Below are 12,553 nucleotides of genomic sequence, written 5' to 3' on the forward strand. Positions count from 1 at the left end.
TTCAAGTCTCAATTCTTCCTTCATCCGCTGAAGCGTTGCATTCTCTGAGAGGTCTCCCATTTTTCTGGTTGATATGCAAGCTCGTGGGATAAAGATAAAGAGATACCAGATGGAATCCCAATGCTCCTCCTATGCATGAACAGGTCCACAGTTCAAATAATCTCTATTTTTTTTCCCTAGCAAATGCATAGTAGCTAACTGTAACATCTTCTGTTCCAACAAGTTCAAATGGTCTTTATGTTTTCTGGCAAATGCATAGTAGCTAATTGTAACATTTTCTGTTCCAACAAGTTCTCAGTGAAAATTTTTAACCCAAACTTATGCTTCTAAAAACAGTGTACGCCGTGGTGAATAATTCCACGTACCAATTAGCATGTTGTTCGTATGACATTTCATATTCCTTAAAGCAATATAGTGGTTTTCATTAAAATTCTGAATTACTTGACCTCGTTGAACTTGAACTAACACTGCATGCAGAAATTGTCTTCGTACCACCAAGCGACTGCAGCAGAGATGGTGAAAAATCACACATCAATCGAGTGGACCTGCCATCCTCCAGAGGGGACCCTGAAGCAAAGCTGGTGCCAGTTCCCTCCCACAGGACTCTGTCCCTCCGGAAAGCAGCAGGTAGAGATGCAAAAGTCTAAAAGCACACTAGAGGCAATAGAGAAAAAGGGAGCGGAGCAAGTGAAATGTCAAATCGATGATCAGCTGTAAACACAGACAATGGTTACTATGAGGCCGGGCTTCTCCACCGACCAGTACCACCACCTCAACAGATTTGATGGATCTCCCCAGAGCTGATTGTGGGGGCGCAGCAGAGAGAGAAGTCCCCTCCAACACGACAGTGCCAACTGCCAACCAAGGAGCTCCCCGGAGCGCTCACTCTCTCGAGCAACATTATTGATGGAGCGGAAAGGGAGCGTGCGAGGGCCCCCACGAAAGAAGAGAGTCCCTGCTTCACAGGCCTGTCGGTTAGTATGACATCCTCACTCCCTTTCTTCGGTATCAATCCACATCGATTGATGCCTTCCTTGCATTTTCACCAAATGACTGTTTGTTTATCTCCTGCTGTCAAAAGCTTACTCGTAAGGACCACACTCACTCACTCACTGCTGCAAACGCGGACAAATAGTACAGATAGTACTGCCATGCCCACACACCACCACCAATCGCTTTCACTGTCAGTGCCTACTAATTACACTGGTTACAAACATACCAATTATCTTGATCGCCATTCCATGTGTCTGAAAAACATATTGTCTAGATTGACTTAGGACTACGCCACTGCACGAGGGGTCACGTGGTCTTCAGCTCTCCATGGTCTCTTTGCTGTCAGGAGGACCCTCCTTTCCTTGCCTGCTAGTTTGTTGTTATTATTATCTTCTCCTCTTTTTCAAGCTGGATGGAAGATGGAGGTTGAGTTGTAGGAAATGGCAGTGGCTGAACACTAATCATTGCATATTTCGTTGACAAAATAGTTGCAGTTTCAGGATTTGAAGTGGCACGGTGGTTGGATCCAGGTAGATTTCTGATCAGAAATGATTGATGCTTATTTATACATATTTGGTTCGGATGACTACTACTTGATTGGGTGGAAAATTTAAAAAGTGCACCTTTTTTTTTTAAAACATCAACGAGGATATTTTTATTTTATTTATCATTTAAAATACACCCTTGTAATGTTAGGATCTCAACATCCAATGAAATCAAGAATTCTAGTGTGGTCCTAGCATAGGTGGGACACCGTATTCGTCCCATTGCACTTTATTTATCATCCAATTCACATCATCCTTAACGACTAAAATCTTCATAGCATGAATATCTATGTACCTTGTGGGTGCAATTTTATGTTTAACAAGGATAACAATTCGTGCCTTAAGAACATTGTCACGAAAAATAGTACTGTAAGGATTGTTACCCTTGTCGCGTGCTTTATCTAAAACCTTCTCTTTTCCTTTTTCTTTGGAGGGCGAAACTTCTTCTTTCCTCGATCTTTTCATCCTTGCTTTGAATTGGAATGAAGAACACGCCTTTGAGGGCAAGACAGACATATATTCTAGCAAAGCAATGAAGGGTTTGGGACTTGAGGAAGTGGATCTAAGGTTTGTAGAGGAGATTCGAGGTTGGAGATGAAGGATTTAAGGCTTCTCGTGTTGGCATAGGCAATAGAGTATTGAGCACGAGTCATGGATTTAAACAAGCGGTGCACGACACGGCCATGTTGGGGAACATGGGTGCCTGTGTTTTCCAACAGAAAGGAACATGGGTCGTGCCATTGGGCACGGGCACCTGCATTTCTCCAACAGAAAGGAACACGGGTCGTGCCATTAGACATGAGCCCTGTGTTTCTTCAATAGAAAGGAACACAGGTCGTACCACTGTGTTTAGTTCCCAATTGGGATTGTCATTTCCAAATTTCATTTGATGACCGACAAATTGGAATGACTAGATTGAAACTACTTCAAAACAAGATTGCACACTTGAAAATGGTAAAAATCTAGGAAATGAAAAGCTTGGGTTGTCTCCCAAGAAGCGTTTGTTTAAGATCATTAGCTCAACTCCTTTCTCAAAACTCAACTTGGAGCCTTAGCTTTGAGGGGTTCCTCTACCACCTCCAAGTGTTCCAAATTTGAAAGCTTATTCTCTTGGTGGAGCTTTTGCTGGAATAATGTATTTGTTGAACTTTAGAGGTTCTATACTCGGCTACGTATCTAGAGGCTTTTCGACACGCCCCTCCAATTGATCAGAATTTTCTTCTTCTCCCTTGCATTCTTCATGTAAATCACTTGACAATTTAGAGAGGTCAAATTCAAACTTGTTGGTTTCCATCGCAAAGGAAAATTTGTGATTTTTTACATCGATGATCACTCCTGCGGTTGCTAGGAATGACCTTCCAAGTATGATTGGAGATCTTCCTCCATTTCTAGTACCACAAAATTAATTGACACCACAATTCCTCTAATTTATATCGGGACACCCTCTAAAATTCTCAAGGGATGCCGACAAAAGTGGTCTGCCAACTATAAAGTCATGGAGAAAGACATTAGATTAACACTTGCTCCCAAATCGTAAAAAGTTTTACTTATCTTTTTGTCCTTGATAAAGCATGGAATAGAGAAATGTCTTGGATCTTTTAATTTCGAAAGGTGCTCGTTTTGAATTATGACACTACATTCTTGCAAAGGTTTCATGATTCTCCTTCCTCCTCTTATGAGACATGATTTATTTCATAAATTTGGCAAATTGTGGAATTTGGTGCATAATTTCTAGTAGAGACATCTCTATACAAATTTTCTTCATCATTTCTAAAAATTTGCCAAATTCTTCATCTTACTTTACTTTAGCCAATTTTTGAGGGAAATGGTATTGGTGGTTGATAAGTCTGAATTAGAGGCTTCAACAAAGGATCTTCTTTTGGTTCCTTAGTCTTACCTAAGTCCTCCGCCACCTTGGGAATTATCGTTCTCTTTAGAATAACTTTTTGGTCTATCTTTCATCATCCCCTTTAAATCTTGTAGCACCTTCCCACTCCATAGATTTACTACACTGCAATGTTCAACAGAATTTACTTCTAGCTGCCTTGGAAATTTACCGGGGGTCCTTGCCACTGAATTTGCCACTTGGGTCACTTGAGTATCTAATATCTTTGTGCGATTTGCTAATATGTCAACGGAAACCTTCAACTCTTTGATCATCACTTCATGATTAGAGCCTTGTTGGCAAAATTTATCATTAGCTTCGGATTGAGTTGCAATACATTGCGTCATCATTTTCTCCATGCTTAATTTTTGTGGTTGAGCTTTTGAATTTTGCCTGTACCTTTCTTGGCTTGGGAATTGCCCTTGATTCGTTTGATAAGATAAGTTGGGGTGATTCCTCCATCCTGGGTTATATGTATTAGAATAGGGATTATTTGTCCTTTGATTGAAATTGTTGATTGCATTAACATGCTCCACTTGATTGCTCTGCATGGATGCCAATATTGAACAATTGTCTCATTATGCCCAAATTTCCCATAGACTTCACAAGAAACAACAATAACATTTGAAGGATTCATATTCATCATATCTAACTACTTGCTCATTGCATCTAAATGGGGTGTCATCAAATCCACTTTGTTCAATTGCATCAACATGCTCCACTTGATTGCTCTGCATGGATGTCAATACTGAACAATTATCTCATTATGCCCAAATTTTCCATAGACTTCACAAGAAACAACAATAGCATTTGAAGGATTCATATTCATCATATCTAACTACTTGCTCATTGCATCTAAATGGGGTGTCATCAAATCCACTTTGTTCACTTGATGTATCCTTGGGGGTTGACTGAAAGACTCTTCTCATTGGCCCATTGATGATGATTAAAGGCTACACTCTTTATAATCTTCTCAGCCTATTCAAGTATCTTGTTCATTATAGCTCCTCCAGTAGTTGAATCCAAAGACACTTTTGTAGACTAGGAGATTCCATTGTAAAATGTATGTATAATCAACCATCTTACAAGCCCATGGTGAGGGCATTACTGTAAAAAAACTCTTGTAACGATCTCATTATTCAAATAGAAATTCTCCATCCTTTTGCATGAAATTAGTGATTAAGTGTTTTATATGGGTTATCTTGCTTGGCGGATAGAATTTACTCAAAAATCTTAGTTCACACTGTTCCCATGTGGTTATGTACTCTAGAGGAAGTGATGAGAGCCACAACTTGACTTTGTCCCTCAATGAGAACAGGAACAACATAAGTCGAATTACATCAGCAAAAGCTCCATTTTACTTTAGAGTGCCACATATCTCCAAAAAAAATTCTAGATGCAAATTGGGATCTTCCATTGGGGTTCCATTGAATTGGCATTGTTGAACCATACAAATTAGAGTTGGCTTGAGTTCAAAATTATTTAGCTCTATAGTGGGTCTAGCAATGCTTAATCTAACACCCTTACACTTGGTAATACATAGTCACCAAGAGGCTTGTTGTTGTTAGCCCTGAGTAGATTAGGAATATCTAGATCTTCGTTATGCTCCATTGCTTGATTCTTCCTCAATGTTTGATGGTATGTATGGTCGATCTTTGGATCAAAAGGTTGTAAATCTATTGACCTTGAAGTTCTGTGCATGAATAAGAGTGATTCCTGAAAAGATAAAGCAAAGAAGCAAAGGAAAGACAAGTCCAAGCAAATGTAAACAGTAAAGAAACAGTTTATGTAAGTATCCCGTGGTAGTTTTGATGTGATCAAATCAAGTTAAGTTAGGTCTTGTTATGTTTTGATGCCCTGTGTTTAAGTGAGCAAGAACTTAGGAACACAGGAAGTTGAGCGAAAGATGCAACTAGCCAAAAGGACGATACTGGAGAGAGTCGACGAGCTCGGTGCGTTCGAGGGATGAGGTGCTGCGGAAGAGTACGCTGGCGGATAAGAAGGAGGCGCGCAGCGTTTCCGAGGGACGAGAAGTCGGAGCGGAAGGTTGTCCGATAAGGTCAAAAAATGGGTTCGGATGAGCCTTATTCCGAATGACTGAAATCACCCAAGCGAGTGGAGCTAGAGCGGAAGACCCGGAGGAAAAGTCAATCAGAGGTTGTCTGTGCTCCTGGCGCCCGGACCTAGGGTGACCCAGGCATGCGCCCTGGTCGAGCTGGAACAGCTCAGTCCGGGCGCCTAAACCAGTAAATTTATCAAAACGCGTGCTGTTGTGATCTGGTGCAACGAGGATAAAATTCTATCCACGTCCAGGCGCCTAGAACCCTTCCAGGTGGCTATAAATACAACCCTAATCCCAGAAGCTAAACAACACTAAAAAATACAGAGAAGAATACTTGTAAACGTTCTACCTTGAGTTTAACTTTGTAATTGTGAGCTTTGATTACTGTAAAAGGCTTCTCCGCTTGAAGGAGATTTTAGTGGATTTTTCAATGTCTTGAATTAACAATCACCTGATTACAAACTAGGTAAAAGATCTGTGCCTCTTTCTATTTCTAATTTCTTAATTAGTTTCTTTTATGCAAATGTTTATGTTAATTAAGCTATAAAAGTTTGAGAAAGATATTGATTTTATTTCAGACAATTCACCCTCTCTCGCCAGTCTCCAAGGGACCAACAGTCTAATCTAATCAATCTAAATTTCAACTAATATCAATCAAATTTAGTTCCCGACAATGACGCCAAAAACTTGATGTGAGTAAACTACAAGTGCACGGTCGGGCTGTCAAGTAAAAAATATCGAATCCATAGAGACTGGTGACTGAATACTAGCTTATTAAATAGATTTAATTATTCAAACCTAATCAGAGATGTAGTGTATCATAAACACAGAAATCAACCGTTAAAGCAAAAGAGAAAACAGATAGAAAAGGTAGCTAGCTCATAAGGATAATAAAGGCAGTAATGTCCAATCAGAGGGGACCCACTCAAACAGTAGCAATGCAACAGAAAAACAGTAGCAAGACATAAATTGATGCTAACAATCGGAGAAAGAGCGATTATAGGACTTCGGTTTTACTTCTATGCAAGTAAACACTTGATCTACAGTTGAATTCCTATCCTAAATGTTGATTTATGTAGATAGACTATCCTATGTAATTAGTGCAAACTTTTGGAACTATATCGATGCACTAATCTTAATTATCGACTACTTTCGGGGTGGACCAAATTAAGGATCGTAACCTAAGTAGGGCCCTGTCATAAGATCCCACAATCCCTAAATGACCGTTCTCTTACTATGTGACGATGAATTAAGATTAATCCATTAAACTCTATGATAATCTAGGGTTCCTCACGGTATACCGATCTATTTTCGTAGCTGACTCTCCACGTCTCGATTTTCTGAGGGTCGGAGGATCGGATTTTCCTTTCGATTCATCTCCGAATTCCTTGTGATATACAAATCTCATGCTTTTGGCATCGAAATAGTGCAAATATAGTAGATCCGGATCACAAATCACATATCATATAACAAGAAAATTTCAAACATGCTTAGATCAAAAGATATAGTGTTTACATTGCATGAAGTTGCTCCCTAATCCTAGAATCTAGACTTTACCCTATAAATGTGGGGTTACAATCCCAAATCATGATCATAATTTAGAAATCTAATTATAAATTCAGAGAATTAGAGAAATGAGAGAAGTGGCTTAGGCTTGATCGAAGAATCCTCTTCCTAGATGTTCTGGGTCTTCCTCCTTTGCCCAGATGACATGGATGGTCCTTGGATCTCCTCCTCAAGCCTCGGAATCCTTAGATGGTCCCTAGATTAGATCCCCAATCTAAATGGAGGGATCTCCTTAAATAGTGGTTGGAGCTGAAGCCAGACACGGGTCTTGACCGGTGGCACGGGCTCGTGTCGGGTGTTGTTGCTTTAGAGCGCTGATTAGCGCAGGCCGTGTCACTGGGCACGGGCGCCCGTGCTCGCTGCTGGTCATTGAGCACATCCCATGTTATTGGGCACAGGTACTCCGGATTTGAAGTTGAACTGAACACGAGTCGTGTCGCTGGGCACGGGCGCTCGTACTCAGTGCTGGAAACTCGCAACTTGGTCTTCAATATTTTTTTTTTTTCATTTCATTCCGCATCCTAACGCAAATAATGCACAAGAGTAGTATCCCAACATAGAAATATATTGACATAAAGTATAAAGAGATGAAATCATAAAATATTTGTATGCAAAGGAGGTCAAAAGATGCATTGAAACATATCAAAATACCTATATAAAATAGACGCATCATTAGCCACACCCTAAATTAGTTACACCATAGTTTTTCAATAAGTAGGTTAAATATATAATTTCTTAAAATAACTTTGTCTAAGGAAATAGTCATTGCTTAATATCAAAGAAGGTCTTTGTGTCTCACCACGACCTGAAAGTCAATTTTTGAAATGTGTATTTTACTGACTTACGGTTAAAAGTAAATCTAACACAAGGTCAAATTAGCTCCAAAATTCAAACTAATTCTAATCAAGTAAAATTGATAATCATTTCACTAAATCTATAAGGTTAACTTGATTGATAATTTAAAAAGCCTACCTTTTTAGATGATGTCATCTAACCTTCTCTAGGCGCCTCAAAACGTCGCTACATGGCAACCTGACAAGACGGTTCAGGTGCTCGGACCATCTCTGGGCACTCGGATAGGCTTTATAAAAGGTTGCCCGATGCTTCAACTCCAAGCACCTTCAAAGCTTGTTTCTGAGCCATTTCTCTCCTGTTTTTGATTTCGGACTAGTCTCAAGCGGCCTAGGTCGTTAGTTCTTATATTAGTTATCAAAAAAATGCCTAGGTAATATTCTAAACTCAACCTATCATTATTATTGCAGAAATAAATTATTTATTTATATTGGTAGGATTAAGAGAAGTTACTGAGGCTAGTACCTCTAGCAACCCTAGCACTGACATTAGATTCTCTACAAAGGAACTTATGATTAAGTTTTTATCTACATCATTCATACCTCTGCATACGAGATATCTCAGTAGGTCATTTTTTTATGAGATCATGTATATCTATTATAGAAGTGATGACTATTATGTATTAGGTAACCTGATTTATTGTGCTAGCTCGGTTAATACAGGATTGTGTGCTAAGTTGTATAATAACCTAGTTAAGATTGATGACATCACCTACACTACTAGAGTTGCAGGAAGAGACTTTATACTTTCTCCTGCTGTCATTAGGGATCATCTAGGACATAGACATTCATCATCCACAATTTTGTGTTATCCTCCTAAAGATCCTACTCTTATATTATATTAAATACGATATACTTGTATCGTTTTAGGAAGAGAGGTACCAACAGTGAACCAATTCAACTATGTTAGACTTAGGATACAGGACTGTGTCTTGTATATAGTCTTAGTGACTTGCATTTTCCCCTTAATCACTCGGGATGTCGTAATAATGCTACCATTTCATTCATTTTTGTTGTATGCATTATGTCATATGTTAGATATAGATATCAATCTACATATGTTTCATGTCATCATTCACTCATCTAGCATCAGTACTAACAAAAGGGTTGATCCGGCGATAAGAACAGGGGACCCTCGTTGTAAGGGGTCAACGCCACGTGGAAGTCAAAGAGCCGGGCGGTCCATCGAAGAAGGTCGGACCAGCTAGGCCGACCGGAGAAAGGGGGCTGGCCGACCGGGCGGCCTCCCGGTGTTTAGCTGAGGGCAAAAGGCACCCTTATGGAAGTCGAGGTTCCGGCGCTCATTGGGCAAGATCGTAGGGCCGAGCGGACAGCACGCTCGGCCGAAGACATGAAGCATACTGCTAACAGTCGCCACAAAACACATTACCGATAATTTCCCAAGTGTACCATCATACATGACCGGTCGGACGTAAGGCGGTCGTGGGCCGGTCGGATGCACGGCAGGAGTTCGGGGAAAAAGACAAGGGACATCTTCTGACAGCTGGCGGACTTCGTGATATGGTCATACTCCAAATCACGCGACGTGGGGCTCCGTTGTCCCATCGAGGACATGCTTGGACTGTAGCAGTATGGGTCAGGTAAGCTCACTGACAAGCCCTTACTGGGGTATGGGCCACGGACACGTGTACACCTCGATATGTGTGCACTCGCTTCTCCGCTGCCCTATATAAAGGCCCTCATCCGTCGCCGGAGGTACGCGTTCTAATTCTTCGAGAGCCACTTTTCACTGCTTGCTTGCCTGACTTGAGCGTCGGAGGGTCGCCGCCGGGAACTCCTTCCCGGCCCGACTTCTGTGCAGGTTCGCCGGAGCTTCGTGTAGCCAGTCGAAGATCCACACCAGTAGCCGGGGAGCGCCACGTGCCCAACGTCCGTTGGTTCAGCATTCGGACAGGATCAAATTGGCGTGGAGCTTCGTGTAGCCAGTCGAAGATCCACACCAGTAGCCGGGGAGCGCCACGTGCCCAGCGTCCGTTGGTTCAGCATTCGGACAGGATCAAGGGTTTATATGTCCTACTGTCATATTCTGACATCATTACTAGCCTCATTAGGGATTGATGTCACTATAGGTGATGTCATATCTATGCATGAGTTTGATACGATAGGTGCTAGTAAGTTTTCATTAGCTAAAATACACATATATAGTAAAAATGCCATGTCATGGAGAAAGGGAGACTAGCCTCAGCTTAGACCAGTATAGTAGAGGAGGAAAAGCTTGATTTTGACATCACAGACTTTTCTCAACTTACTTCACCTCCAACTACCTTTACTTTAGAAGAAAGGATGATCAAACTCGAGTGGTCAATCACTAGTCTTCAGGTGTTAGTCACCCGTCTTCATCAGACTATAGTTAGTGAGTTGTAGATACTAGAAGAGCAACAGTAGATCCAACATCTTTAGATAATGGTGATGTTCCGATCTTGGAGCTCGAATCACCCTCTTCCACTTACCTTAGTAGACTAGCAGTCCTCAATATACAGATTGACACTTCTATTGTATCGAGCATTGTATTTGACTACGACTTGACTTGATTTTTCTATACTTTGACTAATATTGACTTTTATTGACTCACATTGACCTTTCTCAACTTAACCATAACTTAGGAATATTCTTAGGAATGTGCTCAACAGGTTTTACTTATGTTTTTTTAAAAAATTTATTTTTTCAGAACTTATTTTCAAAACCTATGTTTTTAAAACTTATAGGGTTTTTACTTGCAATTTAGATTTATCCTAGGTCCTACTATAGAAAACATGAATCATATTATGGTTACCTTGCTTATATACTGACCCACTTAGAAAGGCATGAATACTTAGGTCTAACCTTAGATTTTAAATGTTTATATCAGTATATCATCATAAATCTGGATAAAAAATTTAAAATCAATCAAGTTGAATGATTCTTCATAATAAATGACTTGTTAGAAATTTATACTTAACTTACTAACTTAATGATAGCTGCTATCTTATAAAAGTCAACTAGAAATAAAAGTTAGATATATGATAAGGATCATTTAATATGTGATTTGTTTTCAAATATTATATTTTCTAAAATCATGCTCTTAAACTTATCTAAATAAAAAAATAGTTATATCAAGTCTCGTTGATAGAATAACTCTAATTGTCTTCGTCTGAGATGTATTGAAGTTGAACAAAGTCTTTGTCTAATTTTAGTTACTTAAATTAATAAAATCATCTACTACATCTATTAATGATAATATTAGTATTTCAATAAATTTTGGGATCAATTTTTTAGTAGATACAGAATATTTTATTAGGTGCATGATCTCTCTCGTACAAATGGTAGCTATAGTAGGACAAAATATCCCCGTGATCTACCTGAATATATCTTATCATGGGACCTACAATATTGGGTTGTTTAGATGAGTGATATCACATATTTTTCTATGAATAGGAATCGGAATGAGAATCATTGTATTATGGAATGAGAATGAGTATGAGCATGAATATCATTGTTAAAAGCAATGTTTGGTTACTTGCATATTTTCTATCGGAATAAATCAAAATTTCTTTTTTTACCCTTAAAGGAAAATAAGAGAAAAAATTAGATGTGAGAGAAAGATGAATGTGAGAGAAAAATATGATGAAAGAGAATGATGTGAGAGAAAGTGTGATGAGAAAGAATGAAGAGAGAGAAAGTGTGATGAGAGAAAATGAGAAAAGAGAGTGTGATAGGAGAGAGCATGATGAGAGAAGATGAGAGAGAAAATATGATGTGAGAGAAAGTATGATGGGAGAGGATGAAGAGAGAGAAAATGTAATGAGAAAAAAGAGGAGAGAGTGTGTGATGAGAGAGAAAGTATGGTGAGAGAAAAAGTATGATGAGAGAGAAAGTGTGATGAGAAAAAAAGAGAACAGTGAGTGTGATGAGAGAGATTGAGGAGAGAGAAAGTATCATGAGAGAGAAACTATGATGAAAGAGAAAGTGTGTTGAGAAAAAAAAGAGGGAGTGTGTCAAGAGAGATTGAGGAGAGAGAAAGTGTGATGAGAGCGAAAATGTGATGAGAAAAAAAGAAAAAAGAGTGTGATGGGAGAGAGTGAGGAGAGAGAAAGTATGATAAGAAAAAAAGAAGGAAGAGAGTGCGATGGAAGAGATTGAGGAGAGATAAAGTATGATGAGAGAGAAAGTGTAATGAGAAAAAAGAGAAAAGAGAGTGTGATAAGAGAGATTAAGGAGAGAGAAAGTGTGTGATAAAATGATGAGAGAGAAAATATGATGAGAGGGAACAAGGAGAGAGAAGTGATATGAAAGAAAAAATAAATAAATATATTTTGATATTTGATATTAATGAAGAAAATTTTAGTTTTAGGTCAAGGGTATTTTTGGAATAAGAAAATATTTTGATTGATGAAAATAGGGTAATGACTCATTGAAGGGGAGGTACATGGGAATGAGTCATTACCCAATTTCAAGGATTCATTCCCTTATTTGTATTCCTATTCCTATAATCCAAATATTAACAATGACAATCAATGATTATTATTCTCATTCCCCACTCCTATTCCCCTAAACCAAACGCTCCCTTAGTATTCTAGCCCAAGGGCAATGGTGCAACGATAGGATACTCAATTTCTCATATATTTAAGGATCGAGTCTCAGTTTCGGTGAA

At 39.2% G+C, this 12,553-nt stretch overlaps 1 protein-coding gene and 1 non-coding gene across 2 annotated transcripts in view; both read left to right on the plus strand.

Annotated features, from left to right (window-relative positions):
- The first annotated feature begins 5 nt into the window (after positions 1-5).
- LOC122046378 (growth-regulating factor 3-like) overlaps positions 6-12,553 on the plus strand; it is a 37,083-nt gene continuing 24,535 nt past the window's right edge. The window contains exons 1-2 of the mRNA XM_042607059.1: positions 6-143; positions 478-1,523. The gene's annotated coding sequence lies outside the window, so the exon portion shown is untranslated. The remainder of the gene's footprint in view (positions 144-477; positions 1,524-12,553) is intronic.
- Positions 4,511-4,621, plus strand: LOC122049860. Its single transcript, XR_006131112.1, has one exon. It is a non-coding gene; the product is annotated as a small nucleolar RNA R71 (small nucleolar RNA).

The sequence above is a fragment of the Zingiber officinale genome, chromosome 2B, assembly GCF_018446385.1.
Source record: "Zingiber officinale cultivar Zhangliang chromosome 2B, Zo_v1.1, whole genome shotgun sequence".
NCBI classification, from domain to species: domain Eukaryota; kingdom Viridiplantae; phylum Streptophyta; class Magnoliopsida; order Zingiberales; family Zingiberaceae; genus Zingiber; species Zingiber officinale.